General features: G+C 39.6%; 1 protein-coding gene across 1 annotated transcript in view; it reads left to right on the top strand.

Annotated features, from left to right (window-relative positions):
• Positions 1–34: 34 nt before the first annotated feature.
• Positions 35–21283, top strand: part of MRPL1 (mitochondrial ribosomal protein L1) — a 177586-nt gene continuing 156337 nt past the window's right edge. The window contains exon 1 of the mRNA XM_078367007.1: positions 35–296. The gene's annotated coding sequence lies outside the window, so the exon portion shown is untranslated. The remainder of the gene's footprint in view (positions 297–21283) is intronic.

Raw genomic sequence — 21283 nt, 5'->3', positions numbered from 1 at the left:
CGCGCCTTGGCCCCGCCCCCTTGTGCGCGGCGTTGTGTCGCGGTGCCCGCGCAAGGCCGGGGCCTTGCTGGTTTTCTTTACTCTCGCTGTTTTCTCACTCTTTTTCTGGCTTGAGGGAGAAACGGGGCTGAGAAGACTTGTAGGGTATCAAAAACCCACATCCACAGAGCCTTGGCGGAAGAGACGGGAAACCGCCTCACCCTGGGTTCTTGTGTGGGCGCAGTTTACTGCACCCTCCTCGCCCGAGGCGACCTGACGGCAAAGCAGAGCGTAGGTCTAGGTGGCTGAGACGCCAGGTGAGGTGAAGTGACCGAGGGAAATGTTTTCTGACATCTTGGGTGGATTTTTTTTTTTTAAACACGTAACATCTGTAAGTTGTATCGTGAAAGGTAAATGAAAGAACCTGTGACGCTCAGCGGTAACCCGGTGCTTCTCCCATCTCGCGTAGAATTACGTTTGTTGTTGGTTGTTTATCCATGCCATCTACAGAACGAAGAGATCCAAATGTAAACTAGAAATAGTACTGTTTACTTGGTGAACGTGGCTGTGATAGTTTAAGTTTCTGGGGTTTGTTTTTGTTTTTTGTTTTTTTGTGGGGCAGCTTCAGCTTTACTGCCAGCAGTCCAAAAAGCAAATTACACCGGCTGTAGAAGCAGAATGCTGACTGCTGTTGCAGTTTGGCACAATTTTAATCTTTCTCAATGCATGCCCGGGCTCGTGTATTTACCAGTGTTAGTCATGGGTATATTAACCATGTTCAGTATTTTTTCCCCTGCAGGAGTGTTGTTTAGCACCCTAAGCACGTTGCGTTGGTTGCAATTCATCTTAGGCCTTATTACTGAATGTAAAATGCCTTCATCGCTTTGGGGAAAAGGTGCGGTAAAAATGCAAATCATCATTTAGCTAAAACTGAACAGCTATTACAAGAGTCCACAATTGCAGAACTATTGCACCACTTTCATCTTGGCACCAGAAAGCATGAATGAGTGAGTGAGTGAAAGAAAAAGTCCCTCAGGATGCAAGACCACAGACTCTTTTCTACCTATGTTTATTTTCCATTTCCCTCCCCAGCAACACCAGCCCCACACCATCTTCTGTAAAACATGTCAAAATGGCCTTAAGCTGGAAGAAGTCTCACTCTTTCCCAACTAAGAGTCTAGGCTGACATATAATGAATATATCTTTGGCTTTGTTAAGCCGCAAAGCCAAGCAAGTCCTTCAGGAGTCCAAATAGTCAGCCTGCCTCAATGGCATCTTGCCACAGTATTTCTCCTTGGCACACAAACACTCTCTCCCAAGGAGAAATACTACCAAATATGGAATGAAAGAGGAAAATAAATACCAGAAAAAATATAAATCAGATAATGTGATAGCCTCACAGATTTAAGTATCTTAAATACCAGTAAATTTATATGAATTTTCTATGAGTATTCAATGAATTTTCATTCATATACAATAAACACATGTGGGGGGCATATTATGTTCCATACCCTATGTTTAGCATTGGAAACACACAGCGAAGCATATGTAGTCCTTTTTCTTTCTTTATATTTTTTAAGATGGAGTCTTGCTCTGTTGCCAGGCTGGAGTACGGTGGCACAATCTTGGCTCACTGCAACCTTCACATCTCAGGTTCCAGCGATTCTCCTACCTCAGCCTCCCAAGTAGCTGGGACTACAACTGGGCATCAGTATGCCCTGCTAATATTTGTATTTTTAGTAGAGACAGGGTTTCACCATGTTGGTCAGGTTGGTCTCGATCTCTCAACCTTGTGATGCACCCACCTGACCTCCCAAAGTGCTGGGATTACAGGTGTGAGCCACCGCGCTGGGCCATAAATTCCCTTTTCTTAAGTAATTCACAATCATTGTAGGGGAAACTGACACATAAACAGGAAATCCTCACAGAATAAACCAGAAATAAAAGTTTGAGAGGTGACAAAAATTAAGTCACAACAATGTCTAGGAGGATAGGAGGAAAGCACTGGCATTTACATGTGAGCCATATGTCATCTGGCCACTCTCACAGGCTGCCTAGCAGTAGTGACAGGTGGAGAAAAATGACAGTTATTGTGGATATTAAAGAAGCACTAATAAATGGTAGATTTGGGTGGTACTGAAGGTCAACTTTATATATGGGATGTTCTTTGTTGGCCTCTAAATTTTAAGTAGTAAATGCATCACAACCTATGGTGGAGAGGGATAATTGTAATGTTCAGAACTAAAAGTGGACAGTGGATGTTGTCATAATATCATTTATTTGAATGCAGGTTAAGTTTAATTATGTACTCTCAAAGATGTCCTCTTTATACCATATCAAATTGACTCACTAAAAAGCAAAGCAATACTTTTATATATTAACTATAATATATTATCCAAAAATATATTGTTATTTTTATCATTTGCAATTAGATTGACACTGGAGAAGTAATAGTTTTCAGATAGTTGGCCTTATACAAATGCTAAGAAATTGTCTTCAGTGATATTAAAAAGCAAACCAAATAGTTCCTCATAAGATTCCAGTTCAAAAGACATTCCAGAAACAACAACAAATGAGTAGCACTTTAGCCATTGTTAAGAAGCCGTTTTATAGTGGATCAAAGTTTGCTATAGAGAGTAACCTATTTTTGATATCTGATTTCTGAGGATTTTTCATGTTTGTTAGATATTGCAGTTTTTAAGATTAGAAATAATGCAATAAGAAAATATCTCAGCTGGGCGCAGTGGCTCATGCCTGTAATACCAACATTTTGGGAGGCTGAGGCAGTCTGATCACTTGAAGTCAGGGGTTTGAGACCACCACAAAAACTTGTCTCTACTAAAAACACAAAAATTAGCCAGGCTTGGTGGCAGACACCTGTAATTCCAGCTACTCAGGAGGCTGAGGCAGGAGAATTGCTTGAACCTTGGAGGAGGAGGTTGCAGTGAGCTGAGGTCGCTCCACTGCACTCCAGCCTGGGTGACAGAGTAAGACTCCTTCCCCCCTCCAAAAAAAAATCTTCTTAAAGGAGTGACTTATCTAATTGAAGCTTCTGGCTTAAATATGGCCTTTTTGATCAAATTGGTTTAATAGCAGCAGTATGTAGGTACAATTTGTTCTGAAACAACAATTATGTTTACTTGTATTATTAGAGAATTGGTTCATTCTTAGGTAAAGAAAAAGGTACTTCATGTTCTAGAGACCACCTGTGTCTTTTCCACCAATAAATATCCAGTGCCCCAATCTGTCTAGAATTTGGAGGTGGCTGGCATGCTTTCCAATTAATAAAATCAATTACAGTCAGCCCTCTATATCTGTGGTTTCCACATTTGTGGATTCTATATCTTTGGTTTTAACCAACCTAGGATCAAAAATACTAAGAGAAAAAGCAAGTGGATGGTTATGTCACTACTGAACATGTACAGATTTTTATTGTCATTACCCCATAAACAATATAGTATAACAATTCACATAACATTTACATTGTATTAGGTATTGTAAGTAATCTAGAGATGATTTAAAGTATATGGGAGGATACATACGTTATAGGCAAATACTATGCCATTTTATATAAGGGACTTATGGATCCATGTATTATGGTATTAGAGGTCCAGAAACCTATCCCCCATGTATACTGAGGGATAACTATTTTAAAGCTATACTCCAGGCATCCTCTTGGGGTTTTCAAAGGTATGTTTAAGAAGCCACCTAGAGTACAGGAAAGGAACCAGGCAAATGGGTCCTCAACAAGAAAGCCCGTGTTTTGTCTTTTAACATATTGACCATCTATTTGTCTGCTCTGTACCTTCCTTTTTCTTTGAACAATGCTCTTTATCTTTGTTAGAAATAGAAACTATTTCTACCTGCACTATGAATGCTAATTCTAGTGCAGCTACGGCTCAAAGAACCCCCCAACTTCTTGGCTACAATGGTGGTTGTAGGACTCAAATTAAAGCAAACAGAGTTCTTCCCCAGGATTATTTTCAGGTGGAACTGAGGGAAAAGGGCTATTGCATCATAGCAAAAGAGCCCAGAATGAAGTCAGAATGGCCAATGGCCTTGTGTAGAATGAAGCCACCACTCAAATGAGAAATATAGACAACAATTCCTGTCGGTTCACCAGTCTCAGGTTCTAGTGATCCCTGAGGTCCCAGCTGCACCTTTTCACATAATGTAGCTAAATTAACTGGTAAATTCTCTTCTACATCCAAACTAATTTGAGTTAGACCTCTGTAACCAAAACATCTGAGTACATTGTGTTTCTGCATGAGAGTTCTTTCAAAGAAGGCTAACTGCTGCTCAATAAGTTTGAAAATCACTGAACTAAACTAAGTTGTTCTGACTGGTGAAATCATAGTCAACCAAATGTTGAAGATCACTTGGTCCTAATTCTGCATTTTCCACATGAGGAACCTGAGGCAAAGTGACTTGCTGAATGAACATCACCCAGGCAGTCAATGGCAAAGTCAGTGTTAGAAACTGGTCTCTGGATATCTAACTCATTTGTTCTATTTATTAAGCTTCTCTGTTTAATTCCTCCCAAATGTATTTTATGAGGTAATTATTTAGAAATAAACCTTAACCTAAAAGAATAAATCAGGTATCTTCCCACACTGCATAGTGGGAAGATACTTGGTGGCATGGAGGCCATAATGGACCCCTTTTCCTCTTTGAGCTGTTCAAACAGTTTTTATATTGGACCCAAACAAAATATTTGAATCTTAGGTGGTCACATCTACAAGTCTTAACTACCATCTTTATGCTTACAGCTCCCAAATGTACATCTTCAATCCAGAGTTCTCATCACATATTTAGATCTATATTGTCAATTTCCTCCTGGATATCTCCACCTGGACAGGCTATACGTATTGTAAGATATATATATATATGTATATATATATATATGTATGTATATATATACACACACACACACACACACACACACATGAGTTTCTTGCTCTGTCACCCAGGCTTGAGTGCAGTGGTGTAATCTTGGCTCACTGCAACCTCTGCCTCCTGGAATCAAGCGATTCTCCTGCCTCAACCTCCCGAGTAGCTGGGACTACAGGTGCAGACTGCAAGGTCCAGCTAATTTTTGTATTTTTTAGTAGAGATAGGGTTTCGCCGTGTTGGCCAGGCTGATCTCAAATGCCTGACCTCAGGTGATCTGCCTGCCTCGGGCTCCCAAAGTGCTAAGATTATATTTCCAAAACTCAGCTCACTGTCTTTCCTCCAAAATTGATTCTTGGTCTTGCATTACTTTCTCATTTAAAATGGTTCTATCATGCTAAAAATCATGTAATCATATGAATAGTCAGCTAATGTAGAATCCTAGGAGTAATTCTTAACTTTTCTCTCCCAGCCGCACCAAGATCTACCAATTCTGCCTATCAAATATTTTCATTAATCTTACCCTTTCATCCTAATGCACTCTAGAGTTAGAAGTCACCTGTCACCTGAGCTTTTTGCATTTTGTCTATTGTTTTAGTATCCCAATTAAGTATAATCCCAACATCCTCCTAAAACATATCCTGTTCATATTAATTACTCTGCTCTTTAAATGACTTTACATAATTTATAAATTAAAGCCAAACTTCATAAGCATATGTTCCTTAATGATTTGCCCATTTCTTACCACAACCACCTGCAGCCACTTAACCACCAGCTTCTCTCTCACCCTTGCCTTTAATGAACCACCTGTCACTTCTTAAACAGGATGTGCCCTCTTAGATATCTTTGCACATGCAAAGTATAGTACTTTCCTCAGCATAGTATGCTGTTTCCCATTTTGTCCTCTTCTTAAAATCATCCTTCAAGATTCATCTCAAGCATCACTTCCTCTGTGAAGCCTTTTCTGAAAACCCTGCTGTGTACTCCCTTAACAAGCTATGCCCACCTCTCTTACAATAAGTGGGGTTAAATTAACTAGCAAATTCTCTTTTATATCTCATCTAACTTGAGTTAGATCTCTCCAAAACATCTGAACAAATAAGTTGTGATTCTGTATTATTATTCTTTCAAAGAAGGCTAATGGCTGCTAAAATAAGTTTGAAAATCACTAAAATAAATGATAAAGCATTATTATTGGTTGAATCATCTTTAACAAGAGGCACCCCATTTGTGGAGATGAATTAGGATATGTTTCCCTCTGGGTGCATGCAGTCTGTCAGAGCACAGTCCCCACTAACCTTTTGCCCAGATGTCTTTGTATAGTATGCAAACTGAACAAGCATATGACATTATGCTATAATTACTGGTGTGTGTGCACCTCTGCTTTTCATATCCTAGATTGAAATTCTGTCTATATACCTAGTATATCGTAGAATTTCTGATACAGAGAATTCTCAAGGAACAGTTGCTTAAGTAATTAATGATGGCAATTCTTAATTCATACTATGTAGTCTTCTTGTTTTTTGTTTTTGAGACAGAGTTTCCCTCTTGTTGCCCAGGCTGGAGTGCAATGGCATGATCTCAGCTGACTGCAACCTCTGTCTCCCAGATTCAAGTGATTCTCCTGCCTCAGCCTCCTGTGTAGCTGGGATTGCAGGCATACACCACCACACCTGGCTAATTTTGTACATGTGGGGGGATGGGGGTTAGTAGAAATGGGTTTCACCATGTTAGCCAGGATAGTCTCGATCCCCTGACCACATGATCTGCCCACTTCAGCCTCCTAAAGTGCTGGGATTACAGGCGTGAGCCACCACGCCCAATACCATGTAGTCTTAACTTTACTAGCAATTAGCTGCTAGTAAAAGAAATTGGAAATAACAGTAACAAAATAAATGTTATTTTTCTCTCACATTAGAGAAGTAGTCAATGCAAGACTGATACGGCACATCCATGGTCAGCAAGGACCAGACTGCTTTTCTCCTTGGCTTTGCTATCTATAGAGCATGACTTCCTTTCCTGCTTCATAGTCCAATATGGCTGTCCAGGCCATCCCATACAGTTGTGCAGTTTATTTAATATAAAGACTCCTGACCAAGAAGTGAATGGGGGCTGTATTCTCTATCCATAGGAGGAAATTTTTCTAACTCATCTGCAAGGATGGGAGATTCTAGTCTGTTCAAAGGCACCAAAAACATTAACAGAGATGCCATGGCTATTGTGATTCCAGCGATCCCACTCATTTTCCTGGCAGGACAAAAATTAACCCCACCCCTAAACACATTCCTGGAAGGCTTACCCAGAAAATACTTGCTTAGATGTCACTGGCCAAAAGCAATGAAAGAATACGAGTAGCTGAAAGGGAAGCTGGAAAGTATAGTGTTTCTGTGATATACACTGCCACCATAAATAAACTACTGGATAGCCTCAGTCTAAGTGCAGCACAGATATGGTTCATCATTTCAACACTGAATGGTTGATGAACCCAAAGAAATAGTTAAAGCATTTTATTGAGTTTTATAACTAAGAGTTTTAACTCTAGCAAAGCAATCTTACAATTATGTTTATCTGAATTAAAGCAAGACACTTTCAAGAAAATGTTCGTGATCTGTTTTTAAACCGATGATAATTTCTCTCTCTTTTCCTCTCTCTGAACATTTGTTTTTGGTATTCCAAAGAACATCACTATGTAAATTCTGAGTTATCAAGTAGAATGATTCCCTTACTTTTTATAATTTTTTAAAAGTCTCCTCTTAACAAGAATTCTTTTTTTTTTTTTTTTTTTTTGAGATAGAATCTCACTGTTGCCCAGGCTAGAGTGCAGTGGTGCAATCTTGGCTTACCGCAACATCTGCCTCCTGGGATCAAGCAAGTCTCCTGCCGCAGCCTCCCACGTAGCTGGGATTTAAGGTGCATGCCACCATGCCCAGCTAATTTTTTGTATTTTTAGTAGAGATGGGATTTCCCCATACTGGCCAGGCTGGTCTCGAACTCCTGATCTCGTGATTTGCCAGCCTCTCCCTCCCAAAGTGCTGGGATTACAGGCATGAGCCACCACATATGGCCAAGAGTTCTTTTTCCTATCCAAGATACCATTGAAAGTTTAGGATTGTGTTTATTATGTTTGTACCTGTGTTTCTAAGCCAATGATAACTAACAAAGCTTCCCCATTTCCTTTCTTTCAAGGATCTTTATAATCTAGACACAAACATTCACACTAGGTCTCATCCAAACTTGTTCGCTATACATGCCTTGACTTTGCAACTCTGTATCTTTGTTCATGTTGTTCATGGGTTCCTCTTCTCAACTTTCCATTTACACACCACCAAATAAGCACATCCTTCAAGAACTTACTCCCATCCTTTTTCATGAAACTGCCCATCCTTTTTCATAAAGCGCTTTGTCACCCAGGCTGGAGTGCAGGGGGATGATCACAGCTCACTGCAACCCCCTCCTCCTGGGTTCAAGCGATTCTCCTGCTTTAGCCTCCTCAGTAACTAGGGTTACAGACATACACCATCATGCCCAACTAATTTCTGTATTTTTAGTAAAGACGAGATTTCACCATGATGATCAGGCTGGTCTCATACTCCTGGCCTAAAGTGATCCACCTGCCCTCGGCCTTCCAAAGTGCTAGGATTATAATAAGCATGAGCCATCATGCCTGGCAGAAAATTAGTTTTCATCTACCATCTTGTGCTGAAAACTGTGGCAGGGAAACATACTGCATGGCAGGGAAAATAAACTAGATGTTAAAATTTCACAACAGATATTACACCCACTAAATAATTTGTATTTTGAAATTTGAAATTTATATAATCTGAAATAACTCTTTAAATGTCAAGCATAAAATTTTGTTTTTTGTTTTAAACTAATACCAACTGCTGATACACCTACACAAAACAAATTTGGTAAACTTCTACCAGCTGACCTTTAAAATAATGATTAGTTGAAAGAATTATGCCTTTCTGCAACAGGGATAATTTAGTTATTTCCAAAATTAGATTCTACTTTTTTATTTAGCTTGTCTATATTGGTATTCCAATCCCAAAAATAGCTAGGAAAGAACAACATTTCTAACATTTCAAATCTTCTAACTTCTTCCTATTTATCTTTCATATATGATAGTATATTCTTTCTATAACTTCCTTGTGCTTTTTTTTTCATAAGCAACTTTTAGATTTAGCTGTCTTAACTGAATGGGCCAACCAAGCTTTTTTTTTCTTTCCAGAATTTATGAAATAGAGCAAATCTTTTCATGTGAACACAGAGCCTCTGTTTCACTCTTTAGTTCTGAAATGACTCACGTTCATCGTATATTTTAATTTGTGTTCTCTAATTAACCTTTTCAGTTCCTTTATGCCGTAAAGAACAAGGATTACTTATGATTCCAATGTATGATGTAATCTAACAGAATCAGTACATGAAACTATTTTCCCCTTTGCATGGTATAATGCCTGAAAATTCAGCATGGAGATTGACTCCTATGAAAATAAAAACTTCTAGATCCAAGATGGCCAAATAGGAACAGCTCTGGAGTGCAGTTCTCAGCAAGAAGAACACAGAGGGTGAGTTATAACTACATTTCCAAATGAGCTTTTACTGCCCACAGACCAGGAGATTCCCGGGCTGAAAAGTGACACAAGCTTCCAGCACAGCTATTTCAGCTGGCGCTGTAGGTCTCTGCACAAAAACTGGCACAAATCCAGGCATCTGTTTCAACAGGCACCTGGAATGCCTGGGGCACAGAGCCGCCCGTTCAACTGAAAAAAAAGGGGGCTGAAACAGGGAGCCAGGTGATCTGGCTCATTGGGTCCCACCCTCCACAAAGACCAGCAATATGAAATGCTCTGGATTGAGAGTTTCACAGCAAGTGTAGCTGGACCCAGGACAGTCCAGCTTGGTGGGGGGAAGGGCATCAACCATTACCAAGGCAGTCCACCACTACCAAGGTAGTCTGCCATTACTGAGGCAGTCCACGATTACCGAGGCAGTCTGCCATTACCGAGGCAATCCGCCTAAACTGAGGCAGTCTGCCATTACTGAGGTAGACCACCATTACCAAGGCAGTTCTAACAGGAAGTTCACACAGCAGCTGGGTATAGCCCACAGCAGCTCAGTAATGCCACTGTTGGCAGACTGTGCCTAGACTACTACCTTGCTGGGCAGGGCATCTTTGAAAAAAGGCAGCAGCACATCAGGAACTTATAAATAAAGCCCCACCTTTCCAGGACACAGCACCTGGGAAAAAAGGCATTTATGAGTTCCGCTGCAGCAGATTTAAACGTACCTGCCCAGAAGCTCTGAACAGAACAACAGAGCTCACAGCTCAGCACTTGAGCACCTATAAGGGACAGACTGTCTCCTCAACCAGCTCCCTGACCACTGTATATCCAAAGAGACACCTTGCAAAGGAGAGCTCAGGCTGACATCTGGCGAGTACCCTTCTTGGATGAAGATAACAGAAGAAACTGGCAGCAACCCTTACTGTTCTTCAGCCCCCATGGATGATCCTGAGGCAAGCAGGGCCTGGAGTAGAGGGGCCTGATGGTTAGAAGGAATACTAAAAAAACAGAAAGAAATAACTTCATCATCAACAAAAAGGACGTCCACTCAGAGACAGCATCCAAAAGTCACCAACTACGAAGACCACAGGTAGATAAATCCACAAAGATAGGAAGAAACCAGTGCAAAAAAGAGTAAAACACCAAAAACCAGAACGCCTCTGCTCCCACAAGCGATTACAACTCCACGCCAGGAAGGGAACAAAGCTGGATGGAGAATGAGTCTGATGAATTGACAGAAACAGGCTTCAGAAGGTGGGTAATAACAAACTTCTTTGAGCTAAAAGAACATGTTCTAACCCAATGCAAAGAAATTAAGAACCTTCAAAAAAGGTTTGATGAAATGCTAATGAGAATAAACAGCTTAGAGAAGAATATAAATGACCTATGGAGCTGAAAAACACAAGAGAACTTCACGAAGCATACACAAGTTTCAGTAGCCGAATTGACCAAGAAGAAGAGAGGATATCAGAGATTTAAGATCAACTCAATGAGATAAAAAGAGAAGGCAAGATTAGAGAAAAAAGAGTGAAAATAAATGAACAAAGACTCCAGATATATGGGATTTTGGAAAAATACCTAATCTACATTTCATAGGTGTACCTGAATGTGATGGAGAGAATGAATACAAGCTGGAAAACACCCTTCAGGATATTATGCAGGAGAAATTCCCCAGACTAGCAAGGCAGGCCAATATTCAAGTCCAAGAAATGCAGAGAACACCACAAAGATAGTCCTCAAGAAGAGCAACCCCAAGGCACATAATCGTGAGATTCACCAGGATTGAAATGAGGGAAAAAATGCTAAGAGAAGCCAGAGAGAAAGGTCTGGTTACCCACAAAGAGAAGCCCATCAGACTCATAGTGGATCTCTCCACGGAAACCCTATAAGCCAGAAGAAAGTAGGGGCCAATATTCAACATCCTTAAAGAAAGAACTTTCAACCTAGAATTGCATATCCAGCCAAACTAAGCTTCATAAGTGAAGGAGAAATAAAATCCTTTAGAAACAATCAATTGCTCAGAGATTTTTGTCACCACCAGGCCTGCTTTACAAGAGCTCCTGAACAAAACATTAAACAGAGAAAGGAGCAACCAGTACCAGCAACTCCAAAAATGTACCAAATGTTAAAGAGCATTGACACAATGAAGAAACTGCATCAACTAACAGGCAAAACAGCCAGCTAGCATCAAAATGGCAGGGTCAAATTCACACATAACAATATTAACCTTAAATGTAAATGGCTAAATGCCCCAATCGAAAGTCATAGACTGGCAAATTGGATTAAAAAGTCAAAACCTGTCAGTGTGCTGTATTCAGGAAACTGATCTCATATGCAAGGACACACATAAGCTCAAAATAAAGAGATAAGGGAAGATTTACCAAGCAAATGGAGAGCAAAAAAAAAAAAAAAAAGCAGGAGTTGCAATCCTAGTCACTGATAAAATAGACTTTAAAGGAAAGAAGATCAAAAGAGACAAAGAAGGGCATTACATAATGGTAAAAGGATCAATGCAACAAGAAGAGTTAATGATCCTAAATATATATGCACCAATACAGGAGCACCTAGATACATAAAGTAAGTTCTTAATGACCTCCAAAGAGACTTAGACTCCCACACAATAATAGTGGAAGACTTTAACACTCCACTGTCAATACTAGATCAACAAGACAGAAAATTAACAAGGATATCCATGACTTGAACTCAGATCTGGACCAAGCAAACCTCATAGACATCTACAGAACTCTCCACCCCAAATCCACAGAATATACATTCTTCTCAGCACTGCATTGCATCTACTCTAAAATTGACCACATAATTGGAAGTAAATCACTCCTCAGCAAATGCAAAAGAATGGAAATCATAACCAAAGTCTCAGACCACAGTGCAATCAAATAAGAACTCAGGATTAAGAAACTAACTGAGAACCGCACAACTTCATGGAAACTGAACAACGGGCTCTTGAAGGTTGGCTGGATAAACAATGAAATGAAGGCAGAAATAAAGATGTTTTTTGAAATTAACAAGAACCAAGACACAATGTACCAGGATCTCTGGTCCATATTTAAGGCAGTATCTAGAGGAAAATTTACAGCAATAAATCCCCACATGAGAAGCAAGGAAAGATCCAAAATCAACACTCCATCTTCAAAATTGAAAGAGCTAGAGGGGAAAGATATAAAAAAACCTGAAAAGCTTGCAGAACACAAGAAATAACTAAGATCAGAGCAGAACTGAAGGAGATCTAGACACACAAAAAAACCCTTCAAAAAATCACTAAATCCAGGAGCTGAATTTTTTAAAAGATCAACAAAATAGGCCACTAGCTAGATTAATAAAAAAGAAAAGAGAGAAGAATCAAATAGATGTAATAAAAAACAATAAAGGGGATTTCACCACTGATTCCACAGAAATACAGACTACGATCAGAGATTACTACAAACAAATCTATGCACATAAACCAGTAAACCTGGAAGAAATGAATAAATTTCTGGACACTTGCAGCCTCCCAAGCATAAACCACGAAGAAATTGAAACCCTGAATAGACCAATAACAAGGGCTGAAGTTGAGGCAGCAATTAATAGCCTACCAACCAAAAAATAAAAGCCCAGGTACAGAATGGTTCACATCCGAATTCTACCAGACATACAAAGAGGAGCTGATACCACTCCTTCTGAAACTATTCCAAACAATCTAAAAAGAGGGAATCCTTCCCAAATCATTTTATGAGACCAACATCATCCTGGTACCAAAACTTGGCAGAGACTCAACAAGAAAAGAAAACTTCTGGCCAATATCCATGATGAACATAGATGCAAAAATATTCAATAAAATATTGGCAAACCGATTGCAACAGCGCATCAAAAAGCTTATCCATCACGGTCAAGTAGGCTTCATCCTAGGGATGCAAGGCTGGTTCAACATACACAAGTCTAAAAACGTAATCCACCACATAAACAGAACGAAAGACAAAAACCACATGATCATCTCAATAGATGAAGAGAATGCCTTTGACAAAATTCAACAGCGCTTTATGCTAAAAGCTCTGAATAAACTAGGTATAGATGGAACATACCTCAGAATAATAAAAGCTATTTACAACAAACCCCCAGCCAGTATCAAACTGAATGGGCAAAAACTGGAAGCATTCCCTTTGAAATCTGGCACTAGGCAAGGATGTCCTCTCTTACCACTCTTATTCAATAAAGTACTGGAAGTTCTAGCCAGAGCAATCAGGCAAGAAAAAGAATTAAAGGGTATTCAATTAGGAAAGGAGGAAGTCAAATTATCTCTATTTGCAGATGACATGATTGTATATCTAGAAGACCCTATTATCTCAGCCATAAATCTCCTTAACTGATAAGCAACTTCAGCAAAGTCTCAGGATACAAAATCAATGTGCAGAAATTACCTATACACCAATAACAGACAAACAGAGAGCCAAATCAAAAGCGAACTCCCATTCACAATTGCAACAAAGAGAATAAAATACCTAGGAATACAACTAACAAAGGATGTAAAGGACCTCTTCAAGGAGAACTATGAACTACTGCTCAAGGAAATAAGAGAGGACACAAACAGATGGAAAAACATTCCGTGCTCATGGTTAGGAAGAATCAATATTGTGAAAATGGCCATACTACCCAAAGTAATTTACAGATTCAATGCTATCCCTATGATCCTCTTCACAGAACTGGAAAAAACCACCTTAAACTTCCTATGGAACCAAAGGAGAGCCCACATAGCCAAGAAAATCCTAAGCAAAAAGAACAAAGCGGGAGGTATTACACTACCTGACTTCAAACTATACTACAAGGCTACAATAATCAAAACAGCATGGTACTGGTACCAAAACAGGGATATAGATCAGTGGAACAGAACAGAGGCCTTGGAGGCAACGCCACACATCTACAACCATCTGATCTTTGACAGACTTGACCAAAACAAGCAATGGGGAAAGGATTCCCTGTTTAATAAATGATGTTGGGATAACTAGCTAGCCATGTGCAGAAAGCAGAAATTGGACCCCTTCCTGACAACTTACACTAAAATTAACTTCAGATGGATTAAAGACTTAAACATAAGACCTAACACCATAAAAACCCTAGTAGAAAACCTAGGCAAAACCATTCAGGACATGGGCATAGGCAAGGACTTCATGACTAAAACACCAAAAGCATTGGCAACAAAACCCAAAATAGACAAATGGGATCTAAATAAACTCCAGACCTTCTGTACAGCAAAAAATCAATCATTAGAGTGAACCAGCAACCAATGGAATGGGAAAAAGTTTTGGAATCTACCCATCTGACCAAGGGCTAATATCTGGACTCTACAAAGAGCTAAAACAGATATACAAGAAAAAAACAAGCCCATTCAAACGTGGGTGAAAGATATGAACAGACCCTTTTCAAAAGAAGACATATATGAGCCCAACAAACATATGAAAAAATGCTCATCATCACTGGTCATTAGAGAAATGCAAATCAAAACCACATTGAGATACTATCTCACACCAGTTAGAATGGCGATCATTAAAAAGTCAGGAAACAACAGATGCTGGAGGGGATGTGGAGAAATGGGAACACGTTTACACTGTTGGTAGGAGTGTAAATTAGTTCAACCATTGTGGAAGACAGTGTGGTGGTTCCTTAGGCACCTAGAAATAGAAAAATCCATTTGACCCAGCAATCCCATTACTGGGTATATACCCAAAGGATTAAAAATTGTTCTATTATAAAGACACATGCACACGTGTGTTCATTGCGGCACTATTTACAATAGCAAAGATCTGGAACCAACCCAAATGCCCATCGATGATAGACTGAGCAAGGAAAATGTGGCACATATACATTGTGGAGTACTATGCAGCCATAAAAAATGATGAATTTGTGTCCTTTGTAGGGACATGGATGAATCTTGAAACCATCATTCTCAGCAAACTGACACAAGAACAGAAAATGAAATACCTTATGTTCTCACTCATAGGCGGTTGTGGAACAATGAGAACACATGGACACAAGGAGGGGAGCTTCACACACTGGGGTCTGTTGGGGGGGATTAGGGAGGGACAGTGGGGGGTAGGGAGGTTGGAGAGGGGTAACATGGGGAGAAATGCCAGATATAGGTGACAGGGGGATGGAGGCAGCAAACCACATTGCCATGTATGTACCTATGCAACAAATCTGCATGATCTGCACATGTACCCCAGAATCTAAAGTACAATTAAAAAAATATATGAAAAAAAAGAAAAGAAAAACTTCTAAAATGCCATACATCATCTTAAATGTATGGCATTTAAGATGTTTACTTTAATAATGTTAAAAGAACATTATTAAATGTTCTCAAGAAACATGTTTAACTTTAATGATGTTTTCTGAAATATACTGACCATAGAGCTCTATTTAATACCCGTAAATGTCCTATCATACCAGTGTTCTGTGGAACATGCTTTGTGAAATGCTATCTAAACCTACGATCAGGAAAACGTTGCTTTAGAATTATAGAAACATAAAGCTGGAAATCTTATGTTATTGATAATGTAGTTTAAGTCTCAAGTTTTTCAGATTTAAAAAATACAGGTGTAAAAGTTAAATTATGTGGCTTAAATAATAATGCCAGGATTAGAACTTACCTTTCATTTGCCATCTGATTCCTGGAATCAAAATGCTATAGAATTACAGTGCACTTAAGAGGCCTCTTCGGTTGAGTTACTGGCTCTCTTATTTCTGTAATTCTGTAAAATGTTATGAGGGAAAAAAGAGTGAGTTCTTGTGGGGTTTGTTTATTTATAAAAACGGAGTCAGGGCTGGGTACAGTGGCTCATGCCTGTAATCCCAGCACTTTGGGAGGCCAAGGCGGGCAGATCATGAGGTCAAGAGATCGAGACCATCCTGGCCAACATGGTGAAAACCGGTCTCTATTAAAAATACAAAAATTAGCTGGGTGTTGTGGTGCGTGCATGTAATCCCAGCTATTCAGGAGGCTGAAGCAGGAGAATCGCTTGAATCTGGGAGGTAGAGGTTACAGTGAGCTGAGACCGTGCCACTGTACTCCAGTCTGGTGACAAAGCGAGACTCCATCTGAAAATAAACAAACAAAAATGGAGCCAGGCGTGGTGGCTGACGCCTGTAATCCCAGCACTTTGAGAGACCAAGATGAGCAGATCACTTGAGGTCAGGAGTTCACGACTAGCGAGGGCAACATGGTGAAACCCTATCTCTACTAAAAATATAAAAATTAGCTGAGCCTGGTGGCACATGCCTGTAATCCCAGCTACTTGGGTGGCTTAGACCCGAGAATCACTTGACCCCAGGAGGCAGAGGTTGCAGTGGGCCAAGATCATGCCACTGCATTCCAACTTGAACTACAGAGACTCCGTCTCCAAAAAAAAGAAAAAAATCAAATCATAAGTAATACTGTTTATATATTTTCTTATCATTGCATATAATCCTAGAGCATAGTTCTCAATCCCATCAGATGCCACATTTCCTTTAATAGCAAATATTTTGTAATGCTTTCTTTATTACCTTCATCTGGAATCCATAGACATAAACAATTTATTTTGAAAAGCGGTATAATGACTTACCTATAATATTTAGGGTAATTAAAAGCAAAATAATTTATAATGAAATAATATGAAATTCTCTGGCTTGACTACATTAGAAGTCATAGTAAAGAAGTTAGATGCTTGTGTCTATATGTAGCTTTAATGCAAATCTTATGGTTACAAGAGCCAACTAATATATAGACGTGTTAATTTGTCAAAGGAGTGACATGATTCTTCTAAAATGGTGAACAGCACTTGGTGAATTCCAAGCAAAACAAAGTGCATACATTGTTTTCTCTATGTGCATAAGAGCTACATTCCTAGAAAATCCATTTTAAAATTATTTCAATTTTGGGAGGCCAAGTCAGGCAGATCACCAGAGATCAGAGTTCAAGAACTGACCAACATGGAGAAACCCTGTGTCTACTAAAAATACAAAATTAGCTGGGCGTGGTGGCACGCACCTGTAATCCCAGCTACTCAGGATGCTGAGGCAGGAGAATTGCTTGAACTTGGGAGGCAGAGATTGCGCCGAGCCAAGATTGTGCCATTGCACTCCAGCCTGGGCAACTGGAGTGAAACTCTGCCTCAAAAAAAAATTAAACTCTTAAAATCCTTTATATTATCAAGAAAATGGAGTTGGTTCTAGATTATTATCAACAGGTTTTTCCTTTTGTTGAGAGGGACATTTCAAAATCATGCAGAATGCATCCTTCTATATGTAGGACTTTTCTGCAAAGTCTAGGACATCCCTACTCATTCCAAATATCACTTCCTCACTCCCACCCCTGTGATTGGGATGTCCAAAAGCTTTTCCTATCAACTCTCAAAATGCCCACATCCATGAGTTAAGAACCACCGTTGTAGAATATATCTTAAAAAATGCCTAGTATTCTATTGAATTCATAAGACTCTAGTGGATTAGCAACTATTCACTAAATTCAAGGGCACAATTCCTTAACTCACTGAATAATCTCAATAGGGACAATTTACTGAGAGCTCACGATGCCCAAGACATTTGATTTACGTTTACCTGTTTAACGTTAATAACCACCATATAAAGTATTATTATTTTTCCTCATGATGTGAAAAAAATGTATGTACACAGGTTCAAATTTTTTCTTGTATCTGCAATGTGAATCTCATGGCTGTAAGAACAGACTGATATACAGATGTGTTGATTTGTCATAGGAATGACAAATGAGAAGCCTGAGGCTCAAAGATGTCAAGTAACTTTCTTCAGGACAGCCAGGATCCAAACAGGTCTTTTTGATGTTTAAATCCATGTGCTTGGCCACTACAATATATTGCCAAATGTAGTTTTTATTACCAAAAGCAGCTGTTCTCTTTCTGGTCATACTTTTCTTACCTTCTGATGTCGCTTCCCTTTGTAAATGCCTTTCCTTTTTGATCTCTCTGGAACAATTTTTTTTTTTCTGGAAACATATGAGGCTGTTCCCTACTTCCTCCCCACCCCCACCCCAGGCCCTTTTAAAGTAGAGATCTGTGCTAGATTTGGATCTGCTACAATCGATTCTAATTAATGTCCCTACCCGAAGGCTGTCTTTAAATGAATAACTCAATATAAATGAGCAAATTTCATTTGTAAAGGAACTTGAGAATTTTTAACTTGAACAAACATGTCCAGGGAGTATATGGTTACATGTCCATTGTCTTTTTTTCCTCACCAGCCATTCACTTTTTAAACTACTGGATGGTTGCTTCCACTCCCACTATTGTCATCTAAAAATATTATTTCAGTTGTTATGAACAATCTCATTAGTGGAGTGTTTTTCTTCTCTGTTACTAGAGTGGAAGTAATTTGAGGTCAAAGAATGCATGCCACTTTGTTTATGATACATTGTAATACTTACACATAGTAAATTCACAGTAACTCTCCACTGAGTTCATGAAGCTGAGTTCAATCTAATTTAGCGCAATAATTGTAAGTAAACATGAAGTCTTCTTCACTTAGACCCTTTGTGTTTTGTTTTCTACACCCATAAAATGAGCATAATTGTTCCTAAATCAGAGTTCTGAAGATTCAAGGAAATGATATTTGTGAGTGTTGTGAGAATTTTATCAGCATATGGCAGACATTTTTTTAAAAAGTGGCTTTGGACCGGGATGGTGTCTGACGCATGTAATCCCAGCTCTTTGAAAGGCCAAGGTGGGTGGTCACCTGAGGTCAGGAGTTTGAGACCAGCTTGACCGACATGGTGAAACCCCATCTCACTAAAAATACAAAAATTAGCTGGGCATGGTGGCGGGCGCCTGTAATCCCAGCTACTCGGGAGCTGAGGCAGAAGAATTGCTTGAACCTAGGAGGCGGAGGTTGCAGTGATCTAATATCACGTCACCGCACTCCAGCCTGGGTGACAGAGCAAGATTCTATCTCAAAAAAAAAAAAAAAAAAAAAAATAGGGTGGCATCTCTTTCCCTCTGTATCCTTTTCATACACAACCCCCTTCCGTTCGTGGAGTACTTTGAGCTGACGTGTGGGTTCACATTTTGGACCCGTGTACATAAATTTTTTTGCCCTTCTGTATGATATGCATATGGAATTCGGTGGGTTATCTAGACATAATCAACAACTTTTAAGTCTTAAAATAAATAAATAAATAAATAAATATTTTTTTAAAAAAGAAACGGGGCCAGGCATAATGGCTCACGCCTGTAATCCCAGCAGTTTGGGAGGCGGAGGTGGGAGAATCACCTGAGGTCAGGAGTTTGGGACCAGCCTGGCCCACATGGTGAAACCCCATCTCTATTGAAAATACCAAAATTAGCAGGGCATGGTGGCACATGCCTGTAATCCCAGCTACTCGGAAGACTGAGGGGAGATAATCTCTTGAACTCTGGGAGGCAGAGGTTGCAGTGAACCGAGATTGCACCCTTGCACTCCAGCCTGAGCAACAAGAGCAAAACTCCATATTGAAATATGTGTACGTGTGTGTGTGTATTATATATATATACATATTTTTTTTTCCTATATATATTTCCCTAATTAGGACTAAAAGAAGAAATTAGGGAATAGTGCCTTCGTGGTAGGGAACTAATTTTTCCACTTATACTATCACTGCATGTGAGTATCTTTTGGAGGGATGTTCATCTTACTATGTTGTGAAGCAATTATTCTGAAGGGTTCATAATAGTAAAGCCTCAGATCTGAGAGTACAGTCTTGTCTGAAGGATTATGTCTTGTTGACAGTTGCCAAGGAAAGAGGCTAGCCCTTAGACAGAAACATTTTACTAAGTGAGTAGGCTCAAAATTGATGTGAGTTGAGATTTGATCTCCAAAGGTCAAGGATTCATGAAGGTTTAGAGGTGTACTCTTTTTTTTTTTTTAATTTTTTATTGCATTTTAGGTTTTGGGGTACATGAGCAGAACATGCAAGACAGTTGCGTAGGTACACACATGATAGTGTGTTTTGCTTCCTTTCTCCCCTTCACCCACATTTGGCATTTCTCCCCAGGCTATCCCTCCCCACCACCCCCTCCCACTGGCCCTCCCCTTTTCCCCCCAATAGACCCCAGTGTTTAGTACTCCCCTCCCTGTGTCCATGTGTTCTCATTTTTCATCACCCGCCTATGAGTGAGAATATGCGGTGTTTCATTTTCTGTTCTTGTGTCAGTTTGCTGAGGATGATGTTTTCCAGATTCATCCATGTCCCTACAAACAACACAAACTCATCATTTCTGATTGCTGCATAATATTCCATGGTGTATATGTGCCACATTTTTCCAATCCAGTCTATCATCAATGGGCATTTGGGTTGATTCCAGGTCTTTGCTATTGTAAACAGTGCTGCAATGAACATTCGTGTACATGTGTCCTTATAGTAGAACGATTTATAGTCCTTTGGATATATACCCAGTAATGGGATTGCTGGGTCAAATGGAATTTCTATTTCTAAGGCCTTGAGGAATCGCCACACTGTCTTCCACAGTGGTTGAACTAATTTACACTCCCACCAACAGTGTAGAAGTGTTCCTTTTTCTCCACATCCTCTCCAGCATCTGTTGTCTCCAGATTTTTTAATGATCGCCATTCTAACTGGCGTGAGATGGTATCTCAATGTGGTTTTGATTTGCATCTCTCTGATGACCAGTGACGATGAGCATTTTTTCATATGATTGTTGGCCTCATATATGTCTTCTTTCGTAAAGTGTCTGTTCATATCCTTTGCCCACTTTTTTTTTTTTGAGACGGAGTTTCGCTGTTGTTACCCAGACTGGAGTGTAATGGCAGGATCTCGGCTCACCGCAACCTCTGCCTCCTGGGTTCAGGCAATTCTC

Source organism: Callithrix jacchus, chromosome 3 (assembly GCF_049354715.1).
Source record: "Callithrix jacchus isolate 240 chromosome 3, calJac240_pri, whole genome shotgun sequence".
NCBI classification, from domain to species: Eukaryota; Metazoa; Chordata; class Mammalia; order Primates; family Cebidae; genus Callithrix; species Callithrix jacchus.
The sequence above is the reverse complement of the archived record's forward strand: the minus strand, read 5'-3'. Positions and strand labels throughout refer to the sequence as shown.